Source organism: Scyliorhinus torazame, chromosome 14 (assembly GCF_047496885.1).
Source record: "Scyliorhinus torazame isolate Kashiwa2021f chromosome 14, sScyTor2.1, whole genome shotgun sequence".
Taxonomy (NCBI): domain Eukaryota; kingdom Metazoa; phylum Chordata; class Chondrichthyes; order Carcharhiniformes; family Scyliorhinidae; genus Scyliorhinus; species Scyliorhinus torazame.
Genome location: NC_092720.1, coordinates 101,490,121 through 101,514,761, shown reverse-complemented (window position 1 = coordinate 101,514,761; position 24,641 = coordinate 101,490,121). Strand labels below are relative to the sequence as shown.

Here is a 24,641-nt window from a genome sequence, read left to right as displayed (position 1 = left end):
CAAACCTGTTAACTTTAACCTGGTGTTGTAAGACTTCTTACTGTGCTCACCCCAGTCCAAAGCCGGCATCTCCACATCATCTGTTATCGGGCAGAGCACAGTCTTTTGGGCCAAACCAGCCAATCAATCAAACCGAGTCCCAACCACATCTCTCTCACTCATGCTGACCAGTCTGCAGTTTAAACCAGCATAGCCTTCTGGATTCTCCTGTTTGAAGGTTGGTTGCCTTAAAGTGACATGTCCAATAATCATCTGTGGATCAAAATAATAACAGCAAAATAAAAGAAAAGGGGAATAACAGGAGGAAACCATAGAAATAGGTGATGGGCATGTGCCGGGGAAATACGGACCCAACGCGGAGCCCTGATCCTTTGTTATCCTGTAATCCACTCCTAGTTGTTCTAGTTCTCTTTCCCTTTTGTTTTTCCTTGGAAGTGTTGACAGCACTGATCATAATCCAAACATGTTGTTACTGGTCCTCTCTGCATAAATGTTTGGAATGATGTTCTGCATTGAGCCTGAGACGGTGTTATGTTGTGTTGTGTGATATGTATGTAACACCCTTTTAGAACTGGGGTTCTCGTGTATTTTCATTATATGTTTCCTTTTGGTCTAAGAGTGGATATAAAAAATCCGTGATTGGTTCTTGCGTGGGTGCAAATAGGTTGGGTATCCGAGAAGAGGAGGCTGTGGTGTGTCATTGGTGCCTCAGGTGCTGCTGGAGATGTGTATTGGTGCGCGCCCCAACATGGTGTGAACATTTTACCCTGAGCTCTCGTGACAGTTGTGAGCGATTGCAGCATGGGGCGAGGTGTACATTTTAACATGTTTTTATGGCCTTATCCTTTTCCTCCCTTGTTCTCTGAGAGAGGCACCAAGTTATGTCTAAAGATTGTTCCAAGCCAGTTATACTGCTGGTCTCCTGTTCCTCCTCTGTATATTCAAGTATGCTGTGCTGTATTGTTCCTGTGGTTTTGTTGCATTGTTTGTCAATGTCCTCAATGAACATATTTCTAAAAACAAACACACAGAATCAATGCACATCTGTGTATATATAGTTTTTTCTGTTGTTATAATCGATGGGACTTGTTTAATATACTTGTGCTGTACGTGAAGCAGTAGCATTGTGAAGCATAATTTTAATAAAGGAAAATACTGCGGATGCTGGAAATCTGAAATAAAAACAGAAAATGTTGGATAAACTCAGCAGGCCTGGCAATATCTGGTGGAGAGAGAAACCGAGATTAACGTTTCGAGTCCATATGACCCTTCTACAGAACCTTTAGAATTTAAGTACTTTTAGGCTAGTTAGAGAAATAAGTATTTATTTGTCAGAAATGTTCTGATTATGAAGCACCGCATTCAAATTTCCATGCACAGACATACCAAATATCATTATATGTAAGGAGATGGCTGTTTATGTGAACAGCAATTCTGATTCAAACTTCCGTTTGAATCTATCAATGACTTGTGCAATCTTTTTGTGCACATGCCCCCATCCGCCCATCCTGATTGACTACCTGAACATATCCATTGGATTGGGGTTGAAAGGACAGATGGGTCACATGAAGGTGTGTCTAGCTGATGGGATATGCAAACAGTTGACCTGAGGTGAAAGTCTGCTTTTTAAAAAAAGTCTCACTATGCATTTTGACATAACAAAATATTTTATTCTCATTCCAATGTTTGGTGTTGGGTGCTCTGGTGCACAGATGAGCCAACACAGTTGTATGTGGTACAACTCTATTTTATTTTAACTCTTATAATACAGTTTGTTCTGGATACTCTGCACGTGCTGTCTCCCTGAGTGTGTTGTGTAGTAGGTCTGTCCTGGTCCTCCTCTGCAGCTAATACTGACCACCGGGGGTCGTGTCTGTGCTTTTATATCTTTCTGTCATTGGTTGTGGTGTTGTGTGTTCTGATTTGTCTGTTGGTGTGTCTATCATGATGTGTGTGTTTGAATATCATGACATCCCCCCTTTTTACAAAGATATGTGCCTACGTGGTTATAAATATAATCGTGTTGTGAGTGCATCTAAGAGTGTGTGCGTGTGTTGTGTACAGCGTGTGTATATGACGTAACTATTTACATGGGGCGATGTCGGGTGCGTCACACTAACAAGGTTGTACCATAACAAAACATGGATGCGAGAGAAAAAAACAACTTGAACAGTGGTCCGGTCAGACGATATCTGGAACAATAAACAACAACAGGTTATAATACAGAAGTGTTTGACTTTTTGAACGTATGAACAGCGTTATAAGTCCAGTCTAATGGGTGACCGCCTCAAGAATAGGCTGGTCCTCAAGCCGGTTCAGCTGTGGAGATTTGGGTTCACACTGATTCACCTTGGACTGTTGGAGGTGATGCTGTTGCCGAAGTCGCTACTTTACCATTTGTTGTACTTCGTGCAGTGCTTGGTTTTTCATTCGTGCAAATATAACATTCAACATCTTTGTTAGTGTTGCCTTGGCTGTGGTTTGGTTCTGGTGGCGATGGAAGAGGCATGATCCGTGGCATCTCCACGAAGTCATCCTTGGGAACCAGTGGAGGATCCGGCGTGTGCGTACGGTTCAGTTGCGAGCGTGGAAGGCGGCGCAAAGCTCGCTGATTGCGCCTACGCACCAATCCATCCGCCCTGCATGCCAGGAACAAGGTGGAGTCTTTTTTCTTTTTATGTTTGTGGTGGACGGCATCTTGTAGCCGATGGGTCGTTGCCATCGAAGTAGCACCATCACTAATATCATGCAAGGCGATGACTGTGCCAGATGTGGAAGTTGGCCGAGACCGTGCACGCTGGTTCCGGCCACCTGCTGTGCCGGAAGGGCGACTCCGCAGAGAAACGTCGAAGCATGTCGCCTTGGAGAGAGAATTGTTGCTCGCATCAACGTCTGGCGATGGCGCAAATTGGTGTGTCCATCTTGGACCGCCGGTGCTGGTTGCCACTGCCGACCCAGTGGGACTGCCACGCGATCCATTCCCTGTTGCCGTGGCATCCGCCGTCACCCTGAGCGTGCCATCACCGAGGCCGCGACACCGCCCGTCCGGAGCAAGGTCTGGCGTGCGCGAATCAGAGTCGGCGCTTGGCTGCTCCCCATCTGGAGTCCGGTCTGCCTTCCGTCGATGCCCCCCGTCCGGAGTCCCAACAGGTTCACTGGAGGCAGCCGAGATTCCCTGAAGCTGCACTTCTGGAGTCGGAACATGCAGGAATGCACCAACCAGTGGAGAGGCTCGAGCCATCGAGGGTGGAAGCGGTGCGCCCCCACCGCAGTCGTCAGTGGTCCCACCGTGATCGTCGAGTGCCTCGGTACGCACTAGGCGAAGTCTGTCACCTTGCACCTTTTGCATGGGAAGTGGGATGCTGTCGTCACTCGTCTCACATCCCGTGGATAGATCCTCATTAGCAGCTTGCTGTTCACTAGGGTTGGGTAAATTGTCAGAGTTTTCATCTGGTGGTGCACACCATGTCGGTGGACTGTCATTGTCTTGCCGTTGTCCTTCATTTGGGCTTTTCTTCTTTGGAATTTTAAATCTTCCCCCAGACATTGCAGAACCTTGTTTATTACCCCCAAATTCTCCCATATGTATGGTCTCGAATATAGGATCCAATGTTTCTATCGACATTGTACTATTTTCCAAAGAACATTCCGTTTCACTCTTCTTCTCAGGTACCTCATATGTATCTTTGTCTAATGTACATGCCTTCATGGTCTCTGGGTCTGATTTTGCTGGGACTGGCATGGTCACAGTCTCTCTTTTACTGTTCTCAATTGCCCACATTATACTCCCCATACATAACTGCTTAATCACTGGGGTTAGTGTGGTACAATGGATAATCGGGTCGACCTTATCTGCATCTTCACCATTAGTGGAAAGCACACTTGGTTCACTTGAAACTGCTGTGGGTTTTAAATTCGTTATCTGGCTACTCGATGTCGGTGTCCTCAGGATTCTTGCTCCAATGTTCTGCTCATTTATCAGTGGAGTGTGTATAGGCTCAATGCAATTAATGTTCCCCTCAAGGTTTGAAGAGTCATTACTGACTAACTGCTGGTCTCCGAAGTTGGGACTTTGCGGCGTTGTGTTGAAGGGAGACATTTGTCCCTGCTGTAGATATGATTCAGGTTGTGTTATTTCCATTACCTGAGGATCAATGTCTTGTCCATTTTTTCGATCCGTACTAAAACACTGGCAATTCTCAGTCTGCTCCTTGCAAGTTAAACATTCAATTAATTTCTTTAGCAAATCCTCAGCATCCTTCTGTGGCCGTGCAGCATTATTAATCTCTGTTCGGCTATAATGATCCTGAAGGTCAGCGCATAAACCTTTTTTCTTCGGGCTTGGACGAGGCGATTCCTTTGGCTTGTCTTCAGTTGGGCTTTAACAGTCTTCAGCGCTGTGCCCTTCATTGTAGCATGAGAGACCGTCATGGTCATGCTGCTGTGTAGTGGAGCATGGTAGGCTGTTATAGCCTTCTTGCTGTTCACGTGAGCATGGCAGACTTGCATCGTCTGCCGCTGGTTGGTCAGGAGAGGTTGCTAGACCCTCATGGTCTTGTTCCTGCAAGGACTGCACATTGGAGTCTTGCGTTGCTTCTATCGTGGAGGCTGTCCACGAGCTCTCTGTGGAGGCTTGTGACACTGGAGTCACTTCTTGTTCGTGCAAGGACTGCGCTCTGGAGTCTTGCGTTGCTTCTATCGTGGAGGCTGTCCACGAGCTCTCTGTGGAGGCTTGTGACACTGGAGTCACTTCTTGTTCGTGCAAGGACTGCGCTCTGGAGTCTTGCGTTTCTGCAATTGTGGAGTCTGTCCACGAGCTTGCTGTGGAGGCTTGTGACACTGGAGTCACTTCTGGTTCATGCGAGGACTGCGCTCTGGAGTCTTGCATGTCTTCTTTCATAGAGTCGGGAACGTTGAGCGGGACGTGGACCACGCTCTGTGTGGCAGCAGGGCGCTCTCCGTGTGCTTGCACTGCTCCCTGTCTGTTAATGTCAGGCTGCAGCATCATCCGGTACTGATAAGTTGGGACGTCATATCTGCTGGATTGAAGATCCTCAAATCCGAAAAATGAATCCGCATCTGCGTCGGATTCAATGTGGGGGCCGCCAATGTGCAACACGAAAGGTTCGTCCGAGTCATAGTCGTATAGGACCACGGAGCTGTCATTGGGCTCGCGAGGTCCGGAAACACTGTAAAGATCATCATCGAAGTATTCGAGGTCGGAATCATCGGCTTGTGCGTAGGTAACTGCTTGTCGGAGGGTTCTTCGGAGGTCAAATTCATCTCCTGGGTCAATTTGCGGCAATGTGCTGTCATTCCAGGTGAGGGAAGGTTGTTTTACAGCTTTAACAGATTTTTGTTTTTTTTGATTTGGGACGTTTCCCTTTTAAATTGGATTTGGGACGTTTCCCCTTTAAATTGGTGCAGTCTGGGGCCTCTGACATCCTGACGCTCGGTATGTAGCACGTAGGAAGCGACTGCGCATGCTCAGATCGCTGTTCCTTTACCGATGGCCGTTTTCTTGACTGCGCATGCGCAGCATCTCGCGCATGCGCAAACGAAACTTCCGGTTCTGCGCACTGCTCGCGCAACTGTGCTAGCGTGATACCTTTAGCAAGATGGCCGCCGACCTCGACCCAGCCCTCTCTCAGGCCCGGGATTTCGGCCTCTGGGAATTCGGGCTCCGGGATCCCAGCCACGAGGTGAGTACTGCAGCTTTTCTTACCTTTACTTGCCGATTGGATTGCGTTTTCTTCACAGTACTTGGAGAATTTGTCCAGGACTGCCTGGTAATCGTACCTTTGCTGCCTCCTGAAGAACCTGAACCTTGTGAATATTTCTCTTGCCCTTGCACCGGCGATGGTGAGGAGAAATTCAATTTTTTCGCTATCATCCAGGTCTTGGAGTTCAGCTGCCACCAGGAACAATTCGAACACTTGCCGGAATCGCCGCCAGTTTTCGTGGAGATCGCCGTAGCACTGGAGCGGCTGCAGAACCGGGAGCTCTATCATTTTGCCTGGGCACTGCTGGTTGTCTGTGTACACTGAGGTATGCCGGCAGGTATCGATCCACTCCTGTACCGTGTGGTGTTGGGTGCTCTGGTGCACAGATGAGCCAACACAGTTGTATGTGGTACAACTCTATTTTATTTTAACTCTTATAATACAGTTTGTTCTGGATACTCTGCACGTGCTGTCTCCCTGAGTGTGTTGTGTAGTAGGTCTGTCCTGGTCCTCCTCTGCAGCTAATACTGACCACCGGGGGTCGTGTCTGTGCTTTTATATCTTTCTGTCATTGGTTGTGGTGTTGTGTGTTCTGATTTGTCTGTTGGTGTGTCTATCATGATGTGTGTGTTTGAATATCATGACACAATGCTGTTGTTGATCTGAGTTGACATTCCATCCTGGAAAGGTTCAGTGTGACTGGGAGGTTGAAATTTCCACCCAGATTCCACACTGTTTTGTGCATTATATTAACATGATGTGCTTTAAGATCTCATTGGATTTCATTATATCCTTCATGAAATACTATGGGCCAAAGATTAAATCCTTCATGAAATACTATGGGGGAATGAATTGCTTAGAAAGCACTATCATTCTATTCCATGATATATTTAAGGTGAGGGAAGAATGCACAGCCTGTGACAATTTAGAAATTCAATTTAGTTGTATTTATGAAGTGAAGGAATTTAACCAAGAAATGCAACATTTTTGGTTTCATTCTGTGCTGAATCACCTGATTTTTAGGTTAAGCAGTGAGGGTGCCATAATTGGCCTGAGTTATGGATGGAGAATGTAAGAGTCACGTTCATGGTTTTTGACTTGCAATGTAGCAACTGTTGTTGGAAATACAATGTATAAACATCAGGTGGGAGTGCGACTGGAATTGACTGTGATGGCTTCTGTGGTCAATTAGTCTACTAGCACCTGGCTGTCGAAACTCACGTAGAAATAATGGCCAGCAGATGAAGTATCAGGAAGTGGGGAAAATGCTACAACCCATTATATAAGATTTGATAGCAGAGCACCTGGAAATCGGTGGCAAGAGTGGACAGAGTCAGCATGGATTTACGAAAGGGAAATCAAGCTTGACAAATCCACTGGAATGGATGTTGCATGTTCTGGAAAGTGTTGGCAATGTGGAGAGACTGAATAGACTCCGACTGTTTTCATTAGAAAGACAGAGGCTGAGGGGGTGACCTGATAGAGGTCTACAAGATTATGAGGGGCATGGGTAGAGTGGATGGGCAGGCAGTCTTTCCCAGGGTGGAGGAGTCAGTCACCAGGGGGCATAGGTTTAAGATCCATGGGGCAAAACTTAGAGGAGAAGTGCGAGGTTGTTTTTTTATACAGGTTGGTGAGTGCCTGGAACTTGTGGCCAGGAGAGGTTTTGGAAGCAGATATATTGACGGCATTCAAAAGGCATCTTGACAAACACATGGATAGGATGGGTATAGAGGGATACGGCACAAGGAAGTGCTGGGGGTTTTAGCAAAGTTGATATGACCGGTTCAGGCTTGGAGTGCCGAAGGGCCTTTTCCTGTGCTGTGTTCTTTGGAATTCTCTAAGCTGACAAGGGGGAGCCAATAGATGTATGTGGTTTACTTGGATTTTCAGGAGGCTTTTGACAAGTCCCACAAACAAGATTAGTGTGCACACACACGCATCTGAAGCCACTGGAAGATGCAGCATTTTAAAAATTCCCCCCCCCCCCCCCATATATTTTCATAAAGGAGTTCGATATAGCCCTTGGGGCTAAAGGGATCAAAGGATATGGGGAGAAAGTGAAAAACAGAGTTGGATGATCAGCCATGGTCAGAATAAATGGCAGAGCAAGCTCAAAGTGCTGATAGCCCACCGCTGCTCCCATTTTCTATGTATCTATATTTTTATAAAGCTATTGGTATCTGTGGAATCATATCACAATAAAGGGTAAGGATTTTCAGGAGATATGGGGAGTGAATTATTGAAGCAGTTAAGGGGATGATGGGGACTAAATGAATTTAACAAGAATGTAACAACTTGCAGTTATAAAGGTAAGAAAATAATCATTTCATAGCACTTCAGAGGTTTCTTGAATGGAAATTTTTCACTATGAAGTGTGCTGGAGCAAAGAGTTGTATTAGATTGCAATGTTTGTTTTTTCACCTTCACGTGGCTCCAGATGTCTGCCCATGTTATATTATGGGCAATGAATATGGAGGCAGGTATGAGGCGTGAGGAGCTGTGAGAAGTGGGTGGGAGGCATGAGTTAGCATGATAGTGGCAAGGACAATGAAGGAAGGATGTGGGCTTGAGGGCCTAACACAGCTTCTGTAACAATTGGGCCAATGCCACAGAAAACTGAGGCAGCCGGCCTCATGGCTCGCCCACCCCGTGGTCCTCTAAGATCTGTTTCCTGGTCGGCAGCCTAACTTGATCCCACACCCCCACCTCTCCAGAGTGAACACTGAAAGGACAGAGGGCTGTATGGTAGGTTAAGGAGGTGTGTGATGATGGCTGATTTAGAAACCAGAGTTTATCCATGTGGAGAGAGCCATAAACAATGCCATTTAACAGTGTAACAAGAAAATATAATTTGGTAGGAATAGGATCAAGGAAAAGACTAGGTCTCACTCCTTTGAAGACATTCTTTTCAGCGCTATTTAGTCGAACTTTAATTTTGTTTGAAGTTTAGAAATTATAATATGGAAATAATTAGATTTAACCATGCATGTGTGCGACACCTCTAATATTAAACTTGGATTATATGACTGCACAACAAATAACAAAAGACACCACTTTCTCTCAGGAATGCTTTTTACGAGTGTTAAATATTGCCTGTGATAAATAATAGTGTTTCAGTAAAAAATTAACCTTTTTCTGACTTCACAAAGAAGTATTTTACATGATGGAGGTCATTTAATCGCCATAGAGATTCCCTCCATCACATACGTACTATTCCGCATCGTTCACCAAAGCCGCCCTTTTATAATTGCTTTGCTTTTTTCAGCATTATTGGTTACTAAGCATATACTTTTGTGGTGGTCACTTACCACTTGTGCTTTGATTGTATAGGTAATGTGAGAAATGCATCCGTTTATCTCTTATTGCAGTATTGCCTACATTATCTCTTGCTTCAGTTTTCAGTTTTTGAAAGCTAAATTTATTGGATAATCAAAAGCAATCTTGCAAAGTCATTCCCCGATATCATCTTCTATCTCCGTAATGGACAATTTTGTGTTGCGTACATTATCTCTTGCTTCAGTTTTTTGCTTTTGAAAGCTATGTTTATTGGATAATCAAAAGCTATCTTGCAAAGTCATTCCCTGATGCAATCATTTTCTAAAACTTCATAATAGACAATTTTTGTAAGCGTCTTTTTATACACATGCAAAAATCTAATGGTAACTCAAAAATGTTTTTTACCTACCATGGCTCAGTGCTAGCATTCCTACTGTGTGTCAGTAGTTGTGGGTTCCAGGACTATCTCTAAGGTGGTGAAAGTCTGGGTCAAGCCAAGTTGGGGGCTGGCACTATTTGGGGTGGCGGACGAGCCGGGAGTGCAGGAGGCGAAAGAGGCCGGAATTCTGGCCTTTGCGTCCCTGGTAGCCCGGCGGAGGATCTTGCTATTATGGAAAGACGCGAAGCCCCCCAGCGTGGAAGCCTGGATAAATGACATGGCAGGGTTCATCAAGCTGGAGAGGATAAAGTTTGTCTTGAGAGGGTCTGTGCAGGGGTTCTTCAGGCGGTGGCAACCGTTCCTAGACTATCTCGCGGAGTGCTAGAAGGAGGTCGGTCAGCAGCAGCAGCAACCCAGGGAGGGAGGGGGGTGAGTGGGGTGTCTCTTTCGGGGGGGGGGGGGTATATGGGTGGGCGGGGAAGAGGGTTTTCCTAGGGGCACTTGAAAAAGGAAAAACATAAACATGTGGGAGAGTCAATATGTGCGGGAGGAACCCATTGTACAAGTTCTGTATTATGTTGGATTGATATGTTTTGTTCTGTTCCTTCTCTTTTTCTTTTATGTTACGGGGGGCGGGGGGGGGGGGGGGTTAATTGGTTGAAAATTTTTGTTGGAAAAACTTTGAATCAACATATATATTTTTAAAAAAGTAGTTTTTTAACTCTGGAAGCTAGTGTATAATCTAAAATATTTTTGCCTGGGAACAAACGGCCATCCTTCAGGACCCACGTCGGCCGACCTTCACGACCCATGCTGCCCGAACTTCACGCCCACTATTTCTGCTTACCTTTAATGTGACAGGTGAGCCTGTTTGGTCCTCATGATCTCACTTGCTTGCCATTAAATGTTACATTTCTGTTGTGGACTTCAGCTGATGACTTGATCTCACTGCATCCCTTGAAAAAAACCAAGAACTCTCCATGCTTAGCCTTCAAATGCCTTTGACATTTTGAGGGTTTTAACCTTTCATTTGCCAGTACTTCCCTGCATATAAAGCCTTGTGGATAGCACAATTGCTTCACAGCTCCAGGGTCCCAGGTTCGATTCCAGCTTGCGTCACTGTCTGTGCGGAGTCTGCACATCCTCCCTGTGTGTGCGTGGGTTTCCTCCGGGTGCTCCGGTTTCCTCCCACAGTCCAAAGATGTGCAGGTTAGGTGGATTGGCCATGATAAATTGCCCTTAGTGTCCAAAATTGCCCTTAGTGTTGGGTGGGGTTGCTGGGTTATGGGGATAGGGTGGCGGTGTTGACCTTGGGTAGGGTGCTCTTTCCAAGAGCCGGTGCAGACTCGATGGGCCGAATGGCCTCCTTCTGCACTGTAAATTCTATGTAAATAACATACAGGAGCTTTTCATCCTGAGTTGCATTGGCACAATTAATAAACCCATGCACCAAGAAATCATCTTCACACTACTTCGTTCCTGATTTCAGCTTCTTCTAAATGGGTTGTTCACCAGAGGCCTTGGGGCTCACACCAGCACTGCTGGCAGCTACAAAATGGAGTGTGACCTACTCTCTGCCTTTGCTCCTGGAGAGAAGACGCCATCTATTTTTATAAAGGATCTGCTACTGGGTCAATTCACTGACTTCAGGAGGAGGCGGTCTGCCTCGCTGGGTTCCAGGCCTGCGCACTGCATGCGTGGCATGACCGGCATTCTGAAAGCCGGTTATGGCCGGCATTTTTAAAAACTGGTCACGGCCATTGGGCACTTACGACTGATGGCCCCGCAACCCAGCCCGCGGGTCGTGACCCTGAGTTTGAAAATGACTGATTTAGGCTGCATTTTGACGCAGTTACTGATGGTGTTCTGCACTGCTGAAGGTGTTACATGAAATAATTCAGCTGCTCTTTCAGATGCACTAAAAACATCCTGAAAAACAGTGTAGAGTTCTTTTGTTGTGTTTATTTATTTTTATTCCTCAACCAACATAATATCTGGTTGTTTATCTCTTTGCTCATATAGGCTGTTCCATTAACCTACATTGTAGTAGGGGTGGCACAGTGGTTAGCACTGCTGCCTCACGTCGCCGTGGACCCAGGGTTCAATCCTGGCCCCAGGTCACTGTCAGTGTGGAGTTTGCACATTCTCCCCGTCTCTGTGTGCGTCTCAGCCCCACAAACCCAAAACCGATGTGCAGGGTAGGTGGACTGACCACCCTAAATTGCCCCTTAATTGGAAAAAACATTATTGGTACTCTAAATTTATATTTAAATAAACCCTGCATTGTAGCAGTGACTACTTGAAAGAACATTAATGACTGAATTACTTTGAGATATTCTGATGTTGTGAAAGACGCTGTAAAAAACGCAATTCCTCCTTTTTTCTGTTCTGAGTCTCCATGAACCTCTCTAACTATAGAGTAGATCAATCACCATGTCATCTCCCTCTTTTTAGTTCTACTTGAAGACTTGCATTTTCAGAACTTACTGAAATCTGTGTTCATGTAGAATGATCTGCATTACACAATAAGCTTGTTCTAAATTTCAACATCAATATTTCTAGGTGTTTTCAGATGCATAATCCTTTGCGCCAGTATAGTTTTCAATACATTGCTTCACGCACCACTGAAGATTTGTGGGTTGATCATTCTGAAGCTCTGGACGATTATTTAAATAAGATTTGGGAGTTAAATTGATTTGGGTGGCGAGCAAGACCCAGCCCGACCCATGTTCCCATGTTTGCCCCTATCACTCAGTTAAAATTGGGATTATAAGATCATTAAACGTTTTTTTTTAAAAATAGCAACGGATTCGAGAAGTTTCACTTCATCTTTCAAACTCTGCTCTGTATGTAAAGACGGCACTAATGCTCTTTTATACATTTAAGGGACCAGACTGTTATTTGAACCTTGGACCAGTAGAAATGCGGAACTGTCTCAGGACTACTGAGAAAATTAAACGGCTCCGTCCCAGTGAGTGGAGGGCAGATTCTCTAAAACCACAGGCCTGTGGCAAACGTTGTAATATCTGGAGTTTTTCCTTTTATTACAATGGCGTCGATTCTCCGGTCACAAGTGTTGGGCACATTTGAAGGCCAAACGATTGTTCTGGTGACCGGAGAATCGGCGGACCAGCGACGGAGCAGTGTCGCGCGAATCGCAGCCCCCCCCCCCTCCACCCCGCCGATTTGCTGACCTGACGCACGGTCGGAGAATCCCGTTTGGGGGGGCTAATAGAAAAAGGATCGAGATGGAGGACAAAAGTCAGTGTAAAGTTGAATGCAATGTTGCGTCGAAGGCTGTAATGTGCCGAATCAGAAGATGGAGTGCTGCTCCTCCAGTTTGCGTTAGGCTTCACTGGAGCATTGCAGTAGGCCAAGGGCAAATATGTGCGCATGAAAGCAAGGTGCTGAGTTTAAAGCAAACAACTGGAAGATTGGGGTCATGCTTGCAGACTGAGCGAAAGTATTCCACAAAGTAGTCACGCAGTCTGCGTTTAGTCTTCCAATCCAGTCTCCACTACATTGGGGAGTAGTGAATACGGTAAACCAAATTGAAGGAGGTTCAAGTGAAACATTACTTCACCTGAAGGGGGTGTTTGTGGCCTTGAATGGTGACTGGGATGGAGGTAAAGGAGCAGGTGCCAAATCTTCTGCAATCGAAATGGAGCGTGCTGTGGAAAGGGGATGAGGAGTTTGGGTGATGGTGTGGACCAGGATGTCGAGTTACTGGTCCCTGCGGAATACTGACTGGGAGAGGGTGGGGGGTGGTGGAGGGGGTGATGGAGTGGACCTCGATGTCAGAGTTACTGATCCCTGCGGAATACTGACAGGTAGACTGGGAGAGAGGAATGTATGTTTCATGGTGACATCGTGCTGGAGTTGGCCACTGCATTTCTCCCTCTCTTTAGCCCTGAAGAAGAGTCATACAGACTTGAAACATTAACTCTATTTCTCTCTCCACATAAGCTGCCAGATCGGCTGAGGTTTCCAAGCCTTCCCTGCTTTTATTTCAGATTTCCAACAGCCGCATTATTTTGCTTCTATTTAACTCTGGCATGTTTGGGTTGGTGGGCTTTGGGATGGGGAGGAAGCTCCCCTGTGGAGAAAGTGGCTTGAGTTCTACCTCACAGGCCTTAAGTGAATTGTTCTGAACACAGAGTGGAGGGAATAAGAACTAGGCTGGTGTGCGAGAGAGGAATGCCACTGGGGACCCTTGTGACCAATTGAGCGATCTCCAGGTTTAGACCCTGCTGTAGGGATAAGAAGTTTCCAAATAGATGGAGATGGAAGATTTTTTGTGTGGCCTCCCAGAAATTATAACAAAATCACTACTTGGGTCTTTTGTGGCCACTCTGCTATTTCCTGCCAAGTTGTGCTGGTGACGTGGAACCTTGCAAGACTCCCAATGTTTTTTCTTTAAAATCGCCTAGCAGTGCTGATTACACCATTGAGCTGTGATTTGTGAATGTTAGTTAGTTCTCTATCTGCTTAGAGTGGGTGAATCTACTTCGCTGACTTGTAGCTGGGGCAGGAAAAGTGTTGGAAAAGTGATGACCGCAATTTTAACCAACATGCTTGCATGAAGTTGAAGTCGAGGCTGAAGTTCCTGAAAATTACTAAGATTTATGTATGATTTTTAGTGCATCACAGAAAATGTCTCCTCTGTATGGAAATTAATAGGTCCGCAACAGACACAAATATATGTTTTGATTTCTTCTGTTTCCAATTACAGCTATTGTGAAGACATTTGTTGTTTTATGAAGAAAATGCTGGCAATATTCAGCCGGTCTGGCAGCATCCCTTGAGAAACTTACAGAGTTAATGTTTTGGGTCTATGTCCCCCCATTGGAAACATTGGGTGGAATCCTGTGGAGGTGTTGGGGGTCTCAGCTGCTGGTTGGAGAGCCAGTGAGAGACCCATATTGCCTCCTTTGGGGAAGGCCCACTGAACGATGAGCCAATCAGGCAGTGGAAAGGTCAGCAGCAGGCCTTTCTCTGGGTTCAGGGTCACGAGTGTGGTGGAGGAGGGGGGGGGGGACGGCGCATGGGGAGATGGGGATGTCCTGCCTGTGCTGCCACAGGGGAGGCTGCCACATAAACGGCACCTAATTGAGGCCCAGGATTGTTGAGCTTCCCAGGCCACATGTAAGAAATGGTGGGAGGTGTTTCATTGGTGGGGGTCTCAAGGTAGGGAATGTAGGGGAGCGGCAGAAAGGATAGGAAGATAGCTCTGAGCGGACTCCTGTTCCCAATGCCTGCTCCTTGATCAGGTACTGAGTTCCTAACCCAAATTTCTCACCACTAATTAAAAAAATATATATTTAGAGTACCCAATTCACTTTTTTTCCAATTAAGGGGCAATTTAGCATGGCCAATTCACCTACCCTGCACATCTTTTTGATTTGTGGGGGTGAGACCCACACAGACACGGGAAGAATGTGCAAACTCCACACAGGAGCAGGGATTGAACCCGGGTCCTCAGCGCCATGAGACAGCAGTGCTAACCACTGCCACCCTGCCACCCTTCCCTCACCATTGATAATACCAGCAGCAGCGGAATGGGGCCTTTACGTGGACATTAGGTGTTCACTTAAGGACCTCAATTGACAGTGGGGTGGGAAAGCTGACGATTGGCCTTCCTGATACTGACTTGATTGGGGTGGAGGTGGGAAGGCAGTGGGGTGCACAGCCCCCACCTTTTCCATCTGATCAAATACCCTCTCTGTCTCCAAGTGTGCCACTGGAGAGGACCGAGACTTCCACTCATTACCACTGTTTGCTTCTCGACAAATGCTGCCATACCTGCTGCTGATTTTCAACATTTTTTAAAAAAAAAATGTATTCTCCTTTTTCACATTTTCTCCCAAATTTACACCCAATAATAAACAATCATCAGTAACGAATGTTATGTCAATCCCCATATCAATAACAACGATCCCATCCTCCAACCAATCCCCAGACATTGGCCCGCATTTAACATAAACAAATGGCAAAAAGGAATCTGGAATCAACCATGGTTACCATTAACACATACAGTCCCGCCCCCACCCCCCCAACCCCCCAACCCCCCCTAATGTTCGATGCAATCCAATTCTCGAAATTGCAGAATGAATAACGCCCATGAATTATAGAACCCCTCTATCCTTCCCCTCAGTTCAAATTTGACCTTTTCAACCGTTATGAATTCCAGCAGGTCCCCCCGCCACGCCAGGGCACAGGGTGGAGAGGTTGATCTCCACCCTAACAAGATCCGCCTTTGGGCGATCAACTAGGCGAAGGCTACGACATCTGCCTCCACACCCGTTTCCAACCCTGGCTGGTCCGACACCCGAATATGGCCGCCCGGGTCCAGTTTCACGTGCACCACTTTAGAGATTACCCTAAACACCGCCTTCCAGTAATCCTTCAGCTTTGGGCAGGACTGAAACATATGAATGTGGTTTGCGGGGCCTCCCGCGCAATGTTCACACACATCTTCTACCCCCTCAAAGAGCCGGCTCATCCTCGCCCTTGTAAGGTGCGCTCTATACACCACCTTCAGCTGTATCAGCGCCAACCTCGCACACGAGGTGGAGGCATTCACCCTCCGGAGCACCTCACACCGGAACCCATCTTCCATACCCTCTCCTAACTCTTCCTCCCACTTTGCCTTGATCCCTTCTAGTGGCGCCTCCAGTCCTCCTGTCATCAGCACCTCCTCCAGCAATGTGCAAGCCGGCTCTACTGGGAATCTCTGCATCTCCTTTCTGGCAAAGTCTCGAACCTGCATGTATCTAAATATTTCCCCCTGCTGCAGCCCATACTTCGCTCCCAGCTCCTTCAATCCGCAAAACGACCCCCAAGAAATAAATCTTTTAGTGTTCTAATTCATTTCTCCTCCCATCTCCGAAAATTTCCATCTCACTTCCCTGGCTCAAATTTATGGTTCCCCCAAATCGGCATTTACCTTGACCCTGCCCCCAACCCGAAGTGCTGTTAAAACTGCCTCCAAATTCTCAGCAAAGCTATTACTACCGGACATCCTGAGTATCTCCCCGGGGCCGTCGGGAGCGGCGCTGTCGCTAGCGCCTTCAATCCCGACCCCCTACACAAACTCTCCTCAATTCTGACCCATTGGGAGTCAACCCCTCTGACCCAGCTCCGTACCTTCTCCACATTCGCCGCCCAGTAATAATACATCAGGTTCGGAAGACCCAAACCTCCTGCCTGCCTTCCTCTCTGTAGTAGCACCTGTTTAATTCTGGCCACCTGCCCTCCCCATATGGGTTTTCAACATTTCTGATTTAATTTCAGATTTTCAACATTAGCAGCTTTTGATTTTGTATTCCTGACTGAGTTTGAAAATCAGAAATAACCTGGAACTGACCATTATGATTCTCTTTGCCTCGTGAGAGGTGACAATTTGATATCTATCTTTTGAGTACTTTCACTAATCGGGTCCGCATGCCCCGCAACATCTGTTGAAATGTGGGGTGTGTACCTCTCCTTAATATATTGCAGGGGAGCTAACGGAACAAAATAGTTGTCCGTTAAAATTGAACCGTGACCACTAATTTGGCAGCATGTGTTTGATTGGGGAAAAAAGAAAAAATATTGCTCAGAGCGGATTTGAACAGCGTAACAGCATATTCTCATTCTCGATTTTATTTTTTTTGTGTCCAATTAATTTTTCCAATTAAGGGGCAATTTAGCATGGCCAATCCACCTATTCGGCACATCTTTGGGTTGTGGGGACGAAACCCATGCAAACACTGGGAAAATGTGCAAACTCCACACAGACAGTGACCCAGAGCCGGGATCGAACCTAGGACCTCTGTGCCGTGAGGCAGCAGGGCTAACCCATGGATTTTATAATGTTATATACAGATGCCAATTCTTGAGCTTTTTTGATATGGGACATATTCTACCTCAAATTTCACCCATTATGACATTATAGAATCATTAAAATCACAACAGTGCAGAAGGAGGCCATTCGGCCCATCGAGTCTGCACCGACCCTCTCAAAGAACATCCTACCTAGGCCCACAACCCATCCTATCCCCATTACCCAATAACCCCACCTAACCTTTTGAACGCTATCATATTTGGTCATTTATCATGGCCAATCACCTAACCTGCACATATCTATGTTCTACCTGGACTGATCGCATTAAAGCACTTGGGAGTGAAGATTTTAAAATACGTTTGGACAAAAAAAATTTGGTTATTTTCATAGTAGCATACCGTGCAAATGGGTAAGTAGGCTTTTATCTATATTAACTGTAGAGTGTTGCATAAAGAGACTGGCTTATATGTTTTAGTAGGTCAGCGTTACATTATTTTCCCTTCCCGTGTGTCCATGCGTTGTCTCTACTTTCACCTCCTGACTGTTCTGCAGCTGTCAGTGTAGGTTTATAGACTTGAGGCTGTAGGCTTCCTAAGAGCCACTGTTTAGGGACAGGTGGGACACTGAGCCGACCATACTGCATGAACTTATGAATGGATATTGACTAGCACCCCAGATGATTTGCTGTACTAACAAATGCCAGCTTTCTGTGCTTGAGGGTGAAAGCAGTTTAAGCTGCTCAGCCATCTGAGCAGGATGCCCGAGATTTGTGAGTTGAAATATGTTAACATCATGTCCTGAGTAATGGATAGTGTCATAGGATAATCGTAACTATGGATGTATCATATTGTTTTGTTTTGCTAGATTTGTATAAAAATCCTCAAACCATCTGTTCTATGTTTTAAGATTATAACAGCCCTTTCCCACATGGCAGTTTACTAAATCTACCTTGGTATATGAGTTCAAACTAAACTGGCCCCCTCTGAAATGCTAAATTTTTCCTTGTCTGTCACAGTCAGCTTGCTAGACTCGACTTTTGAAGTTTTAATTGGCTCCAGGTTTATTTTCTCTGTCTGAACTCTCTTCTTAAACCAGGACATTTTGTTGCATTCTGATGTCGGGCAGTCTATTTACTTCTTGCGAAGGAGAGGTATCTCCCTCCTTTACACTCGTGCAGTTTTGTTTATGTTCAAACGCTGCCCAGAAATGGAATTCCTAACTCCGTTAAACTTGAGGTAATCCCAATATTTATGATCGATTTGCTAAACAGCCTTGGGTTTGTAGTTCACTCCTCCCCCCACCGTCCCGATAGGAATGGAGAGTGGTAGCTCCTCAACCTTACTACTTACTTCTCACATTTTGACCAGTTGGATGACGCCCTTCCAGGAAGGTAGGGAAGGTCTAACTGTGGCAAAGGTTTATTTCAAAATTATCTGTTCATGCACCAGCTACAGAGAACACCCTGCAGGTGTACAACAAAAGTGAGATTATCACTGAAACTATTCTCATGCAATGATAGTGACAAAAAATGGAAGTGCTGTTTGTGCCCATTTTATCTTTTTTTAGATCCTGTTTGAAAGGCTGTGGCTGAAACTGCTCAATAGATGGTCAATAAAGATTGTGTTTGGAGTGCAGTATGTTACACTCCGTTGTCAAGCTAAACACTATAGATAGCTGCCCTTTCTTCAGAGTGACTGAGGAGGCAGAGAATGCCTTCATATGATCACAAGATGTGTCCAGTGAAGCTATTAATGTTCTATAGCTGGTTGTGTAACAACCGTAAATGGGCTGGGAATTCAATTGTGTAGCTATTGTGCCACAAAATTCAGGAAGTTGATATGTGTCATTTCCTCTGTCAAGTGAAGAATTTGAATTGTTTTGTCATGTTGCACGGGAAGCTGAAGATGTCTGATCTGATTCTTAATCTAAATAATCTGCTATGCTCTTTATGCAAACTGTATGCTACCCCTCCTCTCTCCTCTCAAGTGAAAATTGAGGTTAGTTGAAATCATTGACAAGAGACGGTGGGTGGAATTTTCATGAACAAAATGGCAAAGGGTCAGGTTCTGACTGAAATGTGGTGTATTTCTCCCCAGAAACAGTGCCAGGTTTTCACTCCAGATATTCTGACACTTGTCAAAAAAAGGAGGGGGTCATAAAGGAGGGGTCTGATAGAGCCAGTAAGCCTGGTTACAGAGAGATCGAGAAGAATGCAGTTCAAGACTCCCTCCCCTTGACATCGGGACCCTCTGAAGTCAAGGGGAATGCCCCAACCTACCAACACAGAGGGCCAACCTTCCCGCCCCCCACAAACCTTGCAGCTATCAGGGTGACCCCATCCCCCACCATCCTCTCCAGCATTGGGGCACCTCTTTCCACCCCCCCCCCCCCCCCACCTCTGATAATGCTGTACCACCTGGGGTAATGCCAGTGTGTCATAACAGGGCTCATTCTGGCCATATCCTTTGCCATGCTTTATTCTGCAATACTGCAAGAAATTGAAAGGTTACCTCCTGCTGGCCTTGTTTCACCCTATCTCTCCTGCAGCTCTTCCCCGCTTTTGTTGGCTTTTACTCGCTGAGACCCTAAACTCTAGAATTCCCTCTCTACTCTACCTCTCCTTCCTCCATTAAGACAGTCCTTAAAACATACCTCTTCGACTCTAGATTTTCCTAAGATTTCCTTACGTGGCTTGATGCCATATTGAAATTGTTCCTTAGGACATTTGACTACATTAAAGGTATAAATGCAAGTTGGTATGCCATCCTGGTCTGTGCCTGTGAGTATATTGCATTCAGAATCGAACTTTCTGCAATGATTGGAGAAATTGTGAGCCTTTCCTGATTAAAACAGGATGATACATTTTCAGAAATCTGTCGATAGAATGTGCCCCCAAAAATCTAGTTTTGAAGTTAATAAGGAACTTGGTACGGGCAGTTCCAGGAATTACTAAATCTAGAAGGTCATAATTTCAGTATGATTCAAGCTGGACGTCTGTCGTCACTGCTGCCAGCAGATCCTATACTGCTAATTTCTTTTTCATGGAAATGTCACAGAGGTTTAGGCAAAAAGCAAATGAGTGCATGCAGTAAAAATAATTTTTCTCCAGTCCCAGCAGAAAACTATGCCTTCGATTGTCTGGTAGGAAAACCATCCACTCTTGCCAGTGCCTACCAATTCCTGTCCCTTCAAGCTTTGAATGAAGTTTTTAACAATTGAATCCCCTACCACTATAGCCCTGACATTCTTCCTCCTCCCCTCTTGTGCAGTAGACCCATCCATGGTCATCTCCCCCAACAGTTTCCAAAATGGTATATCTGTTAGAAAGGGTGATGGCGACAAGGACTTATGCACTACCTGCCTTCCTCTACTCTGCCTGGTCATCATCCATGCCCTTTCTGCCTGTTCAATCTTCTCCTGAGGTGTAACCATCTCATTGAATATGCTATCCATGACTTGCTCAGCATTGTGGATGCTCCAGGATCAGAGGGACCTTTGTGTGGATGTATATCGGTGCTTTAAGTTTGGTCAGGTTGATACAGTGGTTAAGAAGGCAAATGGTATACTTGCCTTTATTAGCCGATGCATGGAGTTTAAGAGCAGGAAGGTTATGCTGGACTATATAAAATGTTGGTTAGGTCACAGCTAGAGTATTGTGTGCAGTTCTGGAATCCACATTAGAGGAGGGATGTGATAGCACTGGAAAGGGTTTAGAGGAGGTGAAAGGGTTTGGAGGAGGTTTACCTGGATGTTGCCTGGGCTGGAGAGATTTAGCTATGAAGAGAGATTGGATAGACTTGGGTTGTTTTCCTTGGAGCAGAAGAGACTAAATGGGGGGCATGTTTGAGATGTGCTAAATTGAGGGGCATAGGTAGACGGAACAAACATTTCCTCTGGGTGGAGGGATCAATGTACAGGGAAGGGGCAGGAAGTTTAAGGGGATGTGAGGAAAAGCTTTTCACCCAGAGGGTGATGGGAGTCTGAAACTCACCGCCTGAAAGGGTGGTGGAGGCAGAGGCCCTCAACATGTAAGAGGTATTTAGGTTTGCACTTGTGATGCCAAGGCATACAAGGCTATGGGCCTTGTGCTGGAAAATGGGATTAGAATACTTGGGTTGTTTTTGACTGGTGCAGGTGTGATGGGCTCAATGGCCTTGTCTCTGCTGTAGTCCTTTATAACTTAGAGGCACGGTGGCGCAGTGGTTAACACTGCTGCCTCACAGCGCCGAAGACCCGGGTTCGATGCTGGCCCCGGGTTACTGTCCGTGTGGTATTTGCACATTCTCCCTGTGTCTGCGTGGGTCTCACCCCCACAATCTAAAGATGTGCAGGTTAGGTGGACTGCCCATGCCAAATTTCCCCTTAATTGGAAAAAACGAATTGGGTATTCTAAATTTATAAAGAGAAAAAAACCCTTCATGACGTATGACTCAATGTTGAGTCTTTGAGTCCAGAATGATGTAAAGTGCCTAATCTAGCCTTCTGGACTCAACATTAAATTCAATAACTTCAGACTGTGATCCTTCCCCTCCATCTTGAATGCCTTCTTTTATTAATCCAATTTTATTTTTGTCCCAATGTAACGCCACCTCGCCCACTTGGCCATCTGTCATTTGTTCTTCTGTTTTGCTTTCACTGAGCACTGATTTTTGTTCTGCTAATGACACATTCTGCTATCTTACCTTTGTACCACTATCAGCACCTACTTTAGTCTTTAATACTGCCATTAACACTTTCTTTGTCTTGTTTCAATCTCTCCTAACTCACACCTATTCCAGATGTTCTGGGCGGGATTCTCTGATCCTGAGGCTAAGTCTTGAATCCATCGTAAACACCGTTGCATTTCTCGACGGTGTCAACATGCCCTCAGGAGCAGCAATTCTGACCCCTACAGGGTGCCAGCACGGCACGGGAGCGACCCACGCCGCTCCAGCTGCCGATCCCGGCGTCAGATGGGTTCCGCAGGGTCCGCGCATGCATAGTGGCACCGGCGCCAACGAGTGTATGCGCAGTGGGACCAGTGCGATTGCCATATGTGGCTCCCTTCTCCGCGCCGGCCCCGACGCAAGATGGCGTAGGGCTACAGGGGCCGGCGCGGAACAAAAGACGCCCCCAGCCCGAGAGGCTGGCCCGCCGATTGTTAGGCCCCGATCGCGGGCCCGGCCACAGCGGAGGCCCCTCCCCAAGGTGTCGGACACCACCCCTCTCCCCCTCCAGCCCCCCCCCACCAGGCCCTCCACGCCGAAAGTCCTGCCGGGTAAGAGCAGGTGTGGCCGGCACCGGAGGGACTCGGCTTTTTTAGCGTGGCCGCTCGGCCCATCCCGGACCGAGAATTGCCGGGGTGGGCCCCATAGAACGACTCCGACTGGCGCCGCGAATGCCGCCGGCTCTCCACTTTCTGGAGAATCGGCGTGGCGTGATTCGTGCTGGTCCCGGCGATGCCCGGCCCCGGGGTGAGAGAATCCCGCCCTCTATCTTGCTCCACCTCTTTAAAAAGTACAAAACCCATCTCATTTCTCCCTCTCTTTAGCTCTGAACAAGGGTCATACAGGCTTGACATGTTCACTCTAGGTTTTCTCTCCACAATGCTCCCAGACCTGCTGATTTTCTTCTGGTCTTTTTTCTGGCATTTTCTGTTTTTATTTAAATTGTTCATTGGTTTTAGTGTGACAGTCGTGAGTAATTTTTTAAAGTTCACACTTTAACTATGATTTCTATGTGGATTCCATCTGCAAACACTGTGACAGTGCTCCCTTTGGGGGAATAGGGCATCTCTGACATCAGCTTCTGGATATCCATATTCCACTGCACATTGTGTGCAACCAGAAATTGGTGTTAAAAAGATCTGGTTGGTCCTAATGATGAGCACTGACAGCCTCGCTATTATTAATGCAGCAAATTGCAGGTCAATGTTGGAATGTTGGTATACTTGGATTAGAAATATATATGGCATGTTTTATTTTATAATTGTACAGGTGTCTATTTTGGAAGGTGCTGATGATTACGGGGACTACTTCAACAGTTTTAATGTAATAACTTCAAAGATTATTAAAAATAAGCAAACGCTTTGATCATAAATACATTCTCACCATAGTTGGCAACGGCACACGTTTGTGACCTAATGAACAACTGATGAGTGTAACAATGAGTTTATCTCCTCTTTTATGACTGCCTGCTTGTCGGCACCAAGAACTCTTGCGTTTGGGTTCTTCAGCCTTGAATGCAGACATCTGACAAGTGATCCTCTCAAGGTAACTTAAGATGGTTAAGGGTTTGGAAAATGTAAATTGTCTATCACTTTACATTAAATTGTGAGAGTAGTTCAAACTATTATGGTAGTTTTAAGCCTGTGAACAGGATGTTCTTCTCAACACCAAAAACAATCAATACATAGCATCTTTTAACACAAAGTGTAATCAATACATTGAATGGACATAGTGGAGATAAAAACTGCAATCAGTTTACAACTAAATGAGTGCCGCAGACGGTGGGGGATTTTAGAACTATTCTGCATGGATGAATTGGGGTGAAATCTTCTGAGCATCTGGAAATGGACAATAAAGCTGACCTTGCCATTGATGTCGATTACACATGAATGAATTTTTTAAAATGGCCAAATACGTTTCGTCATCCTTAATTATCTGTGATCTTGCATAATTACAGTTGCGGAAAGATAGAAGATAATGGTAAGTTTGCAAAATAAGTTTAAGAATGCTGTGGTACTAGTTATCTCAGGAAAATGGGAATAAACAAAAAGCAGCAGGCGTCAGCTAGACACCCCCTCAAGTCTGCTCTGCTACTCAAGCAGATCATACTTGACCTTCTACCTCAAAGCCATTTTCCTGCAATATCCTCATATCCCTTGATGTCTTTAATATCTAGAAATCTATTGATCTCTATCTTGACTATACGCAATGACTGAGCTTCCACATCCCTCTGGGGAGAGAATTCCAAATATTCACTGTCATAATATCCACTCATGTATATAAGGAGATGCAGACAGGCAGTGATTGACACATAGGATGACCAGTAAACATACAACACAGCACAGCCAATCACCAGACAGGACACTACCACTATAAAGCCAGAGGGCACTAGGTTTCCCGCTCTCTCGGGACCCAGCGACTGAGACAGTCAGAGTCCACGAGCTAGCAAGCACAGACACCATGCGGTAGCTAGTAAGTCTGGCCAGGCTACTATAAGGTCACTAGTCAGATCAATATAGTGTCGACCCACAGCGGAATATGTTCAGCAGTTCATCGAGTTGAATAAAACGGTGTTGGATCTTCTCCTGTATTAGACGTCTGTTTCTACCTTCCTTTTGTCGAGTGTAGTCCACATCGAACCAACCTGCCTAGCACATCATGGTACCAGAGTGATATTGATCTTGACGGATCTACCTCGAGTGAATCAGCATCGACCAGCAAGCAGCCAT

General features: G+C 45.9%; 1 protein-coding gene across 1 annotated transcript in view; it reads left to right on the top strand.

The window, feature by feature from the left end:
- The window catches only part of pik3cb (phosphatidylinositol-4,5-bisphosphate 3-kinase, catalytic subunit beta), a 264,946-nt gene that overhangs the window by 26,991 nt on the left and 213,314 nt on the right, over positions 1–24,641 (top strand). The gene's annotated exons all lie outside the window — the stretch shown is intronic.